At 43.1% G+C, this 13,874-nt stretch overlaps 1 long non-coding RNA gene across 6 annotated transcripts in view; it reads right to left on the bottom strand.

Moving 5' to 3' along the window:
* LOC132346370 (uncharacterized) overlaps positions 1–13,874 on the bottom strand; it is a 284,917-nt gene that overhangs the window by 267,729 nt on the left and 3,314 nt on the right. For 5 of the 6 annotated variants that reach the window (XR_009496198.1, XR_009496196.1, XR_009496195.1 and 2 more), the window contains exons 2-3: positions 2,634–2,714; positions 1,539–1,612 (exon numbers count right to left, since the gene is read on the bottom strand). This is a non-coding gene — a long non-coding RNA (uncharacterized lncRNA). The remainder of the gene's footprint in view (positions 1–1,538; positions 1,613–2,633; positions 2,715–13,874) is intronic. The other variant, XR_009496194.1, reaches the window with a different exon arrangement.

Genomic DNA, 13,874 nt, shown 5'->3' with positions numbered 1-13,874 from the left:
TGGTAGAATTCAGACTTTAATACATTTTTCAGATTAAACAGACGCCTGAAAGAAAATTTCTCATTGCTCCCAGATCCCAGTCTCCCCTGTGATAAAAGGGCATCTCGGTTTAAAAAAAAAAATCCTGGAGAAGGGATGACCCATGTGAACCATGGTGAGACTTAGACTAATGAGCCCACAACCATCTCTGGGGATGTAGACAGGGAGACACCTGCAGCAATGGCAGCAATTCCGAAAAATACAGTCCCCACTCAGTCACCCATGGAGAGTTTAACTGTCATGTCCCACCTCTGTCAGTCCTCAGCTCTGTAATCTTATATTTTCAACTGAACTAAATATTGCCAACAACTTGCCCCACAAATATCATTACAAAAACACGTCTACATTGGTTCTACACTCACCCTTTCCAGACTTTCTCCTCTTCTCACATTTATTTCCATTTATCTAGAGAGAAACTTGGAGAAGGCAATGGCAACCCACTCCAGTACGCTTGCCTGGAGGATCCCAGGGATGGCAGAGCCTGGTGGGCTGCCGTCTATGGGGTCGCACAGAGTCGGACACGACTGAAGTGACTTAGCAGGAGCAGCAGCAGAGAGAAACTGAGCACTTTCCTGGAATTTTCTCTCCTTTGCCTACAAGATCCAGTCTCTAAATCCTATCATCTCTGATGATGCCCCCCATCTCCTTAGGCCGTTCTCTCCCTCTCCACCTTGACTTAGCCCTCATCTCCTCTCACCTGGACTACTTCCATGTGGTCTCCAAGCCAGTCTCACTCTTCGGGGCTACTTTCCACCTCAATATTCCCTGCACTCACTGGCTGCTGGAATGATCTTCCTAAAGCAAGAACTCAGACCTGTTCTTTCTTGTCTAAGAGCTTTAACTGCTTCCACTCCTTGTCCGCATCCTTCTCTCTGGATCAGATCCAAACTCCCAAAACAAGCTTTCTAAAGGCCCTTTATAACATGGTCACCAAACTGCAGTTCCAGCCTCCGCCCCTCACCGCTCTGTGCAGGGCCTCTTCTTGTCGTCATTCTCTGGCCCACACCATGTTCCAGGATCACTACTCTGCACACAGAGTGTTCCCTCTGCCTAGAATGATTCTTGCACCTTCTTCAGCTAATGAAATCTGCTATTCTCTAAAACTCAGTTTAAATGTGGCATAATTTATGAAACAGTCTGCAGACCTCACGCTGATATAATCCCTTTCCCTCCTGGCTCGCACAATACACCGGGTACCTGCTTCTATTACTGACCTTTGCCACCACGTCATGATTATATATCTACTGTGCACTCTTCACAAATCAGAGCCGAGTATCTCTGTAGCTCCCAAGTCTAGCCCAGAACAACCCAAGGAATGAGTGCATTAAGTAACGGAAAGTGGATTTTTTTACCCAGCTGTCTGTTTAATTCCACACTTCTGACCCAGGTAGGAGGCTACTGATCCCACTTGAGGGAAGACAGGAGTGAGGGAGCCATTAACCATTTCTGTCCAGTTGAAAATCCTCCCCTTAGCCCAAGGGAATGCCAGGAACCAAAACCTTGCATGGAAATGTTGGTCCTGCATCGTTGGTTCTCTCACACCAGTCCAGTTGGTGACACTGCTGATTTCCAGCTGTGGGTTGGAAAGAGAGGGAATAGATACATTTCTGGGCGAAAATTCAGGATAGAAAAATTGGATGTCTTCAACCTCCTTAAAGTCAGGTTTTTGTAATTTCAAAATGCTATGAATGAATTCCCAGGACATAAAAGTATAAAGGAACTTGAAGTTCAAGTAAATGTGGTTAGAATTGTCTGTGCTGGTCTCTAATACTTATGTCAACATGATCCAGCACTGTCATGATGTATATTATGTCTTCCTAACCAAATTGTAAGCTTCTGAGAGTGAACGCTGTATTTTTACCTACACTGGGTTAACTCTCTGGGCCTAATGCTGTCCTTTTAATACAGGAGAATTCCAATAAATACTTAATGATCAAGGGTTGTCTGTATATATGCATGTCTATATATACTAAATAATTTTTTTCTATTGTATTTTGCCTACAGCTTTCACTTTAAAAATGGAAAGAGATGGAACCAATCAAGTTTTGCAAACAAAACAGGCATATAGGCCTGTGCTGATACCTAAATGGGTTTTGCTTTTGGTCCTGCCAGAGGCAGGAGGATAGATTAGTTAACTCCTCCAGGGGTCTTCAAGCCCTGTGGTTTCGCTCTGCATTTTTCTCCGGAGAAAGTCTACGTAGTCAACTATCTAACCGATGCTGAGACATCACTTTGGATTGAATCTGGCATCTAGAAACCACACTGGTGAATCTTAAGTATGTTAATATGGATAATTTAAACCTTATAAATAGCTTCCCATAATGTGTTTCTTGCCTGAGGGGATCTTTTGGTTGCAGTACAGTACAATCAGGCTTGAGTTTGCAACTTAAAAAGAAAACCAGAATTTGAGAAGTATAAAATTTTATGTAGCTTTTTCTTTCAAAGCTCATGTTTATTAAAAGGGCTGGTGGTAAGCCCAGGGAAAATGGAGCTGTGAAAGGGACACCGGGAGGTTGCGTCAGCTCTCTGTGGGTTCTTCCTTATTAAATTGGTGTGGTTTCAAAATCAAAAGCTAATTATTCCAATATTCTCACCTGAGTTGGGCAGCCTGCCTGGGCTGTGATGACTCCCGCTGAATCTTCACCAATGGGCAGGTAAAATTTGGGTGATGACACCTAGAGAATGAATAAAGCAGGAAAAAATATACGGGACTTTACTACTCTATTCCTAATTTAGAAACAGCTGAAAACATAAATTGGGCTTTAACTAGTTTAATAATTATTTCCACACTGCTTATCTTTTTAACTCAATGTCTTCATTGTCTTCTAAAACAAGTGTCAAGATTATAAAAAGAGGTTCTTAGGACTTCCTTGGTGGTCCAGTGGCTAAGACTCTGTGCTCCCAATGCAGGGGGCCTGGGTTTGATCCCTAGTCAGGGAACTAGATTCCACATACCACAGCTAAGATCCAACGCAGTCAAATAAATAGAAGAAATATTTTTAAAACATTATAAAAGAAATCTCTTTTTTTTCCTGCCATCTCTCTGCTCAGTTCAGATTTCTTCTATGTGGACTTGTTCTCAGGCCATTCCCAGTGGCTGAGCCCAGCACCTCTGCTGTGATGGAAAAAGCCACACTTTAAACCTCTACTTTGCTTTATAAAAGAGATTCTTATACAAACTGCTCCTTATGTGTGCTTAGACATTTGTTTAGTGGTACAGAACTTTCCAGAGAAGTTTCATCCCCAAAAGTCCTTCTAAAAGGTGTTTGTGGGTAGTCAACACCCATGGAAAGCCCTCTTGAATGAATTCAGGAGGGCATCCACCCTGGCATTCCCTGGTTACCAAATCCAGAAGTTCTTAGCTGAGAATGTTAAGCAAATTATATTTTTAACTTGCAGTTCATTTTGTAGTTATCAAAGAAATCAAACAGCATGAGAAGTTCCTGAATTTTTTTGAAATATGACTGACTTGGCTAAACAGCAATTTTGAAAATGCAGGTTTGAGAATCAGACCATGTGAGCAGATCACAACTTCACCATTTGGGGGACAGGGGTTTCAGTTTCCTTGTCTATAAAATTAGATCATAAGAGGAGCAGCTTCATAGGTATTTGACAGAATTAAATGGGAAAATGTAATCAAAATGCTTGTATAGGGGAAGCTCTCATTACATATTTGCTATCATTATTTTAAATATGCAATACTTGTGGTTTCAGGAGCCTTACCAATAAAGCAAATAGAGTGTGATCCTAACTTCTAGTGAATTTACAAATTATTAAACAAGGCTCAATACAGAGGAGTCGAACAAGAAGAACACTGATGCATCTATAAGTAATTTAAATACTTTGATAATAAATTGCTTAAGTCCCATGCTTTAAAAAAAAAAAAAAAACTATAATTATGCCATGGTTTTATCTATACACATGGCCACTGTGAGAGGCAGGGGTCTCAGTGGGAAGGCTTCTATCACCCTCCATGAGGCTGGGCAGTCAGGCTCCCGTTACTGGCATGACACCATGGTGAATAGGTACCAGGCTGAAATGTAGAGGACCTGAGTCTGGTGTTAAATAGCACAAGTCTGGATAGAGTCACTTCACTTCTCTGGGCCTTGAATTCCTCAGCTTTAAAATAAAAAGACACAACTAGACGGTTCTCTTCTCCCCGTCACTACCCAAGTTTTATACTCCATCCACCGACAACAAAATATTTACCATCCTGAACACCTGAAAGTTCTATTTACTTTACAAATTACATAAGTACCATATATGAATGATAAATGTTCAAGGGATGTTATTCAGCCAGAGTGGCTTGGTCTTAGAATTAACACTCCTAGAGTGTGCATAATGAACTCTTGATTGGACGACTTACATAATACTTGAGGATGCGGCAATGCCAGAAGTTGGTTATTAGAGACAAAAGACAGAAAACTGTACCACAAAGTGTGAACTTTGCTGTGGGGGGTGAAAGAGTTCTACATAAGCTTAAGTTGGCTCCCCTTATGTGCTAGCGCTTTTAAAATTCAGAGTGTACTTCTGAAGGTATACGTGAAATGAAAATATTTCACTGTTGTAGGAATCACGATATTATCTAGCATATAATTTTGGGTCTGGTGCTAACAAGTTCTAGAACCTTAGCCAACCCAGGCAAACCACTCTGGATCTCCTTTTCCTCCATGTAAATTGAGGTGAGAATCCAAAGACACAATAGACGTGAAAACACATTGGAAAATAAAAGGCTCATGCTGTGCTGTTCTCAGTCATTCAAGTTATGTGCGACTCTGCGACCCCACGGACTGTAGCCTGCCAGGCTCCCCTGCCCATGGAATTTTCCAGGCAAGAATACTGGAGTGGGTCGCTGTTTCCTTCTCCTGGGGATCTTTCCAACCCAGGGACGAACCTGTGTCTCCTATGTCTGCTGCACTGGCAGGCAGATTTTTTACCACTGAGCCACTAAGGAAGCCCAAAAACCATCATACACATGCTATAAACTGTTATCCTGCTCTGCCAAAGAAATGGAATGATCAGTTAATTCAAGTGGGATGGATTCAGCATACCAGTTCTTTGAGGTGAAGAGACCTATCAAACGGATGGATTGTCAGAATCGTCCCCCCAGATGCTGGCTGCTCTGTCAATTCAGCCTAAGTCTTGAAGGCATCTCTCATGCTACCTACACTCCTTGTCAAAAAGACTTAGGTTTTAATTACCCAACAAATCTTGACCTGCTGCAAAGTAAAAACTACAAGTGTGTGTGATCCATTTTTAAAAAAACTCACGAGCTAACATCCTGAAGAAATAGAAATGTAGCCAGGCATTCCCAACCAGCAGCCATCTATGAACAGTAATACAAGTGACTGTGTGGCTGGTACATTCTAGAGGCAAAGGAGCTCTTTCATTCTACTGCAAACTTTACTGTAACCCCAGCTGAGGCCCCTTTCTGACCAGCCTGTTGCTACAACATGAATGCTTCACATTCTTGGTTTCTAACTGAAGGTGAAAAACAATGTTTTGAGAGCATTTTACACCTGCAATAAAAAGAAGGCAACAAGAAAATATGCTGAGGGATTCTTCTCTAGTCCAGAAAACCTAAATAAAAGTCTCAAACCAAGCACCACTGAAGCAGTTGCAACAATTGGAAAAGTCAATAGTGTTTGCCTCGTAATAATCTAGATTCCACAAGAGTGCCCTCTTAGGAACACAGTCCCTTTCCTTTCTTCTTACATTCATATCCGATTTTGGGGATCATTGTTAAACATTTAACTGGATTGATTCAACTGACTCGCTATATTTTGACAGCTCAAAGTATCAAGTTATTTAATTAACTCATTTTCAATTAACACGGTTGCTGCTAACCTGGTGTAAATTAAGTCTCCTCAGACTCTAGAAAAAGAAAGAAAGGAGGCCAATGGGATGGAGATTTCTATTGCATATCTCATTCTATTGGAAGTTTCCAATTCAGGTCAGACCCATAAAATAATGTCTTTTTTGTGGTTAAGTGTTAACTGGCAGCCAGGTGCTAAGAGAGTGCTGAATCAGCCCAGAAGAGGGGGTGGGTGGAAGGGAGAAGAAAGTTTGGTTTATAGGCTGAAGCGAGCAAAGGAAACAGAACTGGCAAGAGTTATACATTGCTCCAGGCGGGCACAGGTGGATGGAACTGCAGGCCAGGTCAGAAGAAGAGAAAGATTTATGTCCTGTGCAAACAAAAGGCCAGAAGAAAAATCACCAATCCGGTTGGGCAGCTCTGAAGTGAAGGAAACATCTGTTCATACAGTGAAGGAATGGTCAGGTAAGACAGGCTGGAAACAGTCATCAGAAGGCCATCTGCTGACCTGGGACAGCATGCCCTCTAGGCACGGAACAAATCCTGTCCTCCAGGAGGCCACACAGTGGGGCCAGGACCAGCCAGGCCAGGAAACAATGCCAGGACGAGGCATTAAAGTTACATGAGCCTCATGGAAGAACTTGCCCGGCGAGTTTACTTCCGAAATGTGAAGTCGAGTGGAAACACAGTGTTTTCTTCTTTGAGAACTTGGCAAACCCGCTCCACTGGGCCTCTCCATGAAGCAAGAATGCAGAGAGGTAGTTCATCAAATGCCTGTGGCCAGTACCCGTCACTTCTCCGGAGGCTGCGGCTCCGCCCCTCCTGGCTTCTGGTTGGGGGAGCTGTCAGCTCAAGGCAGCTGCTGTCTTGGGGGTGGTACCATAGAACCCCAAGAACTTGTGGCCCAAGTGAGACAGTGGATGGGAGGTGGCCTTTGACCATGGAAGGCAACCCGCTGGGCAATAGGAGAGGCAAGCCAGAGGAGCACAGAAAGGCAGGGGGAAATGAAAGCAGGAACTGGCAATAACCTTGCATTAATGGGCAGCACACCCTACTGGAATAAAGGCCGGCATGAGTGGGGCTTTGCTCTAAAGAAGCCGGCAGTAGCTAGGTCCTTCCAATACTAATGAGCATCATTATAGCCCTTGGACAAACGAGCCAAACTTCAGACAAAAGCTTGGAGAGAGAAGAGATTTATGTCGTAACACAAAATACCAAATGTATAACCAAATGTCATGGAAGAACCAGCTGATAATTGGTGGGAGAGCAAAGGCCATCAGAAGAAAAAAACTTACTGTCTGAAGTACTAAGTTAACAAAAGTGAGTGAGTGTCATGGAATTACTAGTTAGTGACCAAAGTATCAATACAAAGCTGAAATTAAATCCTTGACCATCCTCCCTTCTCTCTCCCTTACCCCGTATTTCTATATCTATGACCTCATGGTGTTATAATTTATAGACACACACACACTTTATATTCATACGCATGGAAAGAGTAAAAGTAGTAACATTTGTTGACTCCTTATTGTATGCCAAGCTCTCTCCCATATTCCTTTACAGGTGTTAATTTATTCAATCTTGGCAACATGCCTAAGGAGGTGGAAACTATCTCTGTCCCCATTTCACAGATAAGGAAATGAAGTGCAGAGAACATAAGCCAGATAACACAGCTGATAAGTATGTGAACTGAGATTTGAACCAGGCATTATGGGTCCTCAGTAAGCATCTTCATTTTTGTTTCTGAAATCTCAAATCAGGGACTTTGGGGAGAAGTGGTTAGCTTTCCACTCTGCGTTCCTCACAACCAACCCTCTCCCTACTCCAGTCCTCAAGCCCACTGCTCTCTGAGGTACCATTCCCTCATCTCTATCCATTCAGATTCTCCTCTTTCTTCGTATGCCAGTTCAAGACTCAGGAGGTTAGCCAGCTGCATGCCAAACCATTCCTCTTCTTCTAGGTCCACAGCAAGACTATAATTCCCAATCATTTACATTGAAGGGCAGCTATGCGACAGGCTGTAGTCAGCGGAAGGTCAACAGGAATGAAATGTGCCACCTCCAGTCCTCACTTATGAAACACTGAACATGGAACCCTCCTTCCAGTTTGAGGCAGATAAGCATGGAGCCCTGGAAGGCCTCAGATTGAAGCAGTGAAGCCATTTGATAGATGGTCCTGATCCCTGATCGCTAGAAGACCACCCACTAATCAGGAACTCCTATGTGGGTCCTCATGTAAGGAGGAAATGGACTTCAAACCATCATATTTGTACCTGGAAGTCTGTTTATTGCAACAGCCATCAATACCCTAACATGAACTTTGATGCGTCCACCTCTACACTAGGTTTGTGTTTATAAGCTGGTTCCTGACCTTAAAGAATGCACAGAAAAGAGGGAAAAGAGAAAGAGAGGTAAATAACATAAACAGCGTTCAAAAATGTTGCAATCACAGAAAGTCTACTATTTAGTGAGAACACTGCTAGAAGCATGAAGTCAGGAGAAGCCATTAGAAATAGTGACAGTAGAGGAAGGGTGGAGTCAGCATGTCTCCCAGATATCCCATTGGGGATGTTGGGCCTCACTTTATGTCACACGGTGAAAACTGTCCTAGAAACATCAGTCACGGTGCCTACCGCACTCACCAGCTCTGTTCAGGGGACATGCCCTCTCTGTGCCCCATATGGAGGGAAGATGCCCCAAGCTCCACCTCAAGTACACCTGTTCCCCGAACTAGACCAGAGGTGTCCCCACCTCCAGGCTGACTTCATTCCACTGGGGTGGTCTGATGTCACACTGTGCCCCCTGTGATTAACTAGGCCATTCAGATTCTTTCACTCTGGAAGATGAATGAGGGAGCCTTGAAGGAATTAGCCTATTGGAGCAGGATGAAAAAGAAGAAGGCAGGCAGAGAGGACTGGAGACACAGGCTGTGCCTCAATGGGAATGCAGATCCCACCACTGATGGGCACACTGGTCAGCTGCCGGACGGTGGCAAGCAGCAGATGGACTTTGGCTGACTGAAGCAAGAAAGAGATCTGTGAAAAGGATAACAGCGAGTTCACAGAAGCCTTCTGGCTTAGCCTGGGCTGCTATTACATTCCATAGACCAGATGGCTTCAACAAGAGGCATTCATTTCTCATAGTTCTAGATACTGGAAAGTCCAACACCAAGGTGCCTGCAAATGTGGCTCCTGGTAGAAACCCAGCCCTGGCTTGCAAACAGCCACCCTCTTGCTGTGCCCTTACATGGCAGGGTAGGGGGGAGCTATCTTGTCTCTTCCTCTTACCAGGGCACTAAGGCCCTCAGAGGGGCTGCACTATCATGATCACATCTAAACCTAATCACCTCCCAAAGGTCCCACCTCCAAATACTGTCACTGGGATGAATGGCTTCAACATATGAATCTGTGAATCGGAACATAAACATTCACTCCACAATAGCCTCAAAAACAGAGCTAAGTTTGGTGGGGGTGTGGGGTTGGGGGCGGTTCTGCTGTCAGAAACCACAGAATTGCTCTCTAGGTCTGTCCCATAACCTCTGCTGTCAACCACTTGAAGGGGAATCATCTCATTAGCACCAGTGTGCCAGACACTGCCCTGTTCATCTTCAAGGACACTTGTCACCTCCCACCTTCTGCCAGGAACATTTCTGACCACATGTGATCCCCCTACATGAATGAGTGATTTGTCTCTCTATGCGTCTCATGGCCCCATCAGCAGCCTTCAGCATAGTGGTTAAGTGAATGCATCAATATCTGATGAATAAGAAGAACTTCCATTTAATGTGACAGCTGCCTAAAGTAATAAAGCTGCAGTAACAGTAGCTACAATGTATTGGGTATTTACTAAGTGCCAGTAAATTCTTAAGTGCTTTATGTGCAGTCTCTCATTTAATCTTTACAGTCACCTTATAAGGAAGGCGTTATCATCATCTCCATTCTACAGAGGCAGAAATGTGAACTTAGGGAGGTAAGTAGCTTGCCCAGTTTTACTCAGCAAGTAAATGGGAGGAACAGGACTCAAGTTGTTGATTATGTTCCCAAAGCTCACACTCATTACACTTCTGGAACATCTAAAATAGACCCCACCTGCAACATGCTCATGTTAAATGCCACTGAGATAAGAAAAGAAAAAAATTCCCAGAGTCCATTTTTTTTCCCTACTCACTTTTCCCTCCTCCCAGAAAAGTTAATAATGGAAAGACACATGACATATCCACCACAGATTACTGTGTCAGTCCATTCAGCTAATTTCAAAAAAGATGATGCTAATTATTAGAGATAATGAAAACTTGCTCTTCAACCACAATCCAAGGGGAATCGTCCAATTGATTAACAGGGATTTCAACACACGCATTCAATTTCTCCTGCTCGTTTTGTAATGGATGGGAAAAATTGGTTTGTAGATAGAGATTTTTGAGAGCTAAGTGTCTAAGACACTGAAGGGAGCCACCTCATTAAGTCCTAGGCCTTGTTAGGCAGGCTCTCGAAACCAGAGGCAAAGCCAACGGCAGGTAAACTCACTACAGGCATTATTTAATGAAAGTCTGCACTTTATCAGAGCATTCTTCCTGAGTCCTAGATTTATTTCTTGCATGATTTTTTTCTCTCTCTATTTTTTAACCATTCGTGAGTCTTTAAAAAATGCAGCATTGAAGCAGTTAAAAATAAATCCAGGATTTGCAGAACAGAAAGAAGTTAATCATGGCAGCAAACTAAACCCCAGGGACAATTTTAGTCTCCAAGTTAAAATATCGTGTCTCTGACTCCAAGTAAATTGACTTTTCACAGAATACTCTAGCATAATGCATAACAGCCAGGCACTCCAAGAGAAGCTCCTGGGTATTGGTCTAGAGCCCACAACCAGCAGCAGATCATAGTGTATGTTGAATAAAATTACCCATTCTGAAGGTCCTCAGCTATCTTGAATATTTTATTAGAAACCTTTTTGTGGTGGAGACCAACTGGGACCTCTTTCTCCTAGGAGTGAGCTGTCAACGGTGGGAGAATTGAAAACCAGAGCAAGTCAAGCTTAATTAGATCTCCCCCCACTACTTCCAACCTCACATTTCGGGTATATTCTTTGCTGACCACGAAACTTGATAAATAATAATACACTGGAATTTGTCTCCCCAGACCTTCCAAAAAAGAAAAGCACAATCGTGGACAGGTAGAGAAAGAAAAATGTAGCAACAGCTTTCAAAGACTCTAGACAAAATATTAGCTGAATGCTACCAACCATGTAATCACAATACTGTGATCAGAAAACTCACAGAGGTGCCTCAAGGGTGGTACTGGGTGAGGAGCAAGGTGCGATTTAGACCCATGAGGAAATAGTTTCTGAGTCTCTGCTTTAAAGCTAGCACCCACTGGGCAACACAGGAAAACTGACCATATATTCCAGATTTCATGAGAAAAACTTCAAATGTCAAATCTTTTCTTCCCTCATTTCTGCACATCAACATGGTCTCATTAAAGAACAAGTCCCAACTCTGGGTTTCAGAAAATATGACTGCTGAAAAGGATGGTGGACATAACTCACTGTATACAAGGAGTTAGCACTAGAGTTATGCAGTAAAAGATTAAAAACAAAGGCAGTAAGCGTGGATCGCAGAGTTGGGAAATCATCATTCATTACACCAAGCTCACTTTTACAGATTGCTACTTTCTGTTTTGCAGCATGACATTTTTCTAAATCCTTAAGTATGGTAACTTCCTTTTTTTTTGTGATTTGCCAAAGTGCAGGAGTTCATATAACATTTCAGTGGCCGCCTATGTTAAGATGACTTTCCATTAATAGTATTATTTGTGATATAGCCTCCTTTTGAGACACCCCATCTACTCTTGCAATAAGTTTTACAGTATTGCATTTCACAAACAATTTAATAGGAGTCTGGTTTCTTTTGAAAAATGTGTGCATATCCAATTTTCCCTTAGTTTCACAATACACAACACATCTGTTATTTCAATGATAACAGATGTTATACTGAAATTGTAATAACTTGTGAGTTAACTGTATTCAAAACTTTATAGTTACACACGTTCCAATAACTTAATCCTCTACCATTATCTCTTCAAATTGATTTAGCCCTGCAGAAGTTGGAGAAAATCAAATATTCATTGTGTTTGCTTTGTGCATATATACAAAAATCACATCATGATTTATCTCTCCTGGTATTAATCCTGTCTTCTTTGGAAAGATGGGGGTAAAAATCATAACAGGATCAACAATCCCTCTTCTCTTTACTCATGAAGATAAATTTCATAGCCAATTCGGGATTAATATGCATGCATCTGTGTGCAAGCTTTTTTATGGATTTGTAGGCACCCTATAAATCCATTCTGCATTTCTAGCCATTTACTGTTTAAATAAATGACCTTTCCTCTTATCTCAGGGCCACAAGCCTACCCTCATTTGGCCATTTTATCTTTTATTAGGGAAGCATCTCTCTGTCTTTCAAAAGCAAACTACCTTCTTTCTCTCAGGCTTCCCTTTTTCTTTTACCCTGCAAATCCAACTGAAATGTGTGGGATACAAGGAAACGCACAAGTAGTAGTGGGCCAGTATAGTGGGGGCTCTGAAGGAGCATGGAAAAGTGAGGAGAGCCTCCATCTTCTAGAACTTTCCATACTGATACAGAGCAGAAGACTCACGCAACAACTGTGAGTAAAACTATGCCTGGGGGTTGTTTAAATGAGACCATACGCTAAGGGAGTCTGCAAGGGACAAGGTGGGGAGGCCTAGGGGCCAGCAGGGCATCGTAGGGGAGCACAGCCTAGAGCTGGGCCTCAGGAGATGGTGGCATTTTGGCAGGCTGTAATGCTGGGAGGGAGCGCCCCCCATAAAGCCAAGGCTCAGCAAGACTGTGCAAGAGGGGTTTGAGCAGGAGGGTAGTCAGGCCTCTTGTTTGGCTGCTCTACCCCAGCAAGAGGGCCATGCTCGTATCCATTTCCAATGTCTTCCTTTCACTCATTCCTTCCCTCATTCATCAAACACACAGCCCTGAACATCACCAGCCGGACAGGCATGGGTGGGAGAGAAACTCCTGAGGTGAGGAGTCTGAGTGTCTATGAGTCAGTGGGTCCCCATTTTTGTTTTGGTCTCAGGGTTCTACTGACTTCAGAAAATCTGTTCCATTATGCTCAGCTCATTCTGAGGCCAATTCGCCATGTCTACCACTATCTTCTTGGGATTCCCCCCAAACACCAGATCCATGAGTGTTCAAACACCAGGAGTGTCATTACAGGCATTTACAAGTGGAGAGAGAGAGCTGCTTGACATGAGGACAGAAAATTAACTACCAAGTCAGTAGTAAATGCTTCAGGCTCATTCTCTGTTTGGAGAGGCAAGAGTGTACCACACTTTGCACCCAGACTGCCTGGGGTTCAAGTCCCAGCTCAGTCACTTTCAGGCATTTTCAATTTCTCTGTGCCCCAGCTTCCTTCATAGATAAAATGGGTGTGATAATAATACTCACCTCATTAGGTTATTGAAGGGATTATAGGAGATGAAACATGTAATGCTCTCAAAACAGAACAGAGCATCTATCATCGATGCTGTATTTTGTTGTTATTATTATTGGGTCCATGCCCCTTCATGAGTGTTCACACTAAAGAGCTAGAGTCCTTGCAGCCCATTCACCCAGCTAAGAGGGAAGGGTCCCCTCACCCTGGCCTTTACCCTGATATCCCTGCTCAGATCTCCTTTCATGTAAGTGATGTGTTAGGTGACAAATTGTATTCTGTAGACTTAATTCCTTTTCCTGTCTCTTGACTAGTGCTCATTTCTCCAGACAGTGTAGCCTTTTCTACAAATGCAGATCTGGGCCCAGTGGGTACACCATGAAGGCCTGGTGGCTAGAGGTTGGCCATTCTGTTTTCATAAGCAGGCTTCTCTCAGCCTAGACCGTGTCACCCATTCATGATGGATGAGTAAACATTGCCTCACTTGTTAGGAAGTCTTTGTGGGGTAGGAGAGATTTCATGCTATCCTTAAGGACAACAGAAAATAAGATGAGCTACATG

The sequence above is a fragment of the Bos taurus genome, chromosome 10 (assembly GCF_002263795.3).
Source record: "Bos taurus isolate L1 Dominette 01449 registration number 42190680 breed Hereford chromosome 10, ARS-UCD2.0, whole genome shotgun sequence".
In the NCBI taxonomy this organism is placed as follows: Eukaryota; Metazoa; Chordata; class Mammalia; order Artiodactyla; family Bovidae; genus Bos; species Bos taurus.
Note: the sequence above shows the minus strand (reverse complement) of the source record. Positions and strands in the feature narration are given on the sequence as shown.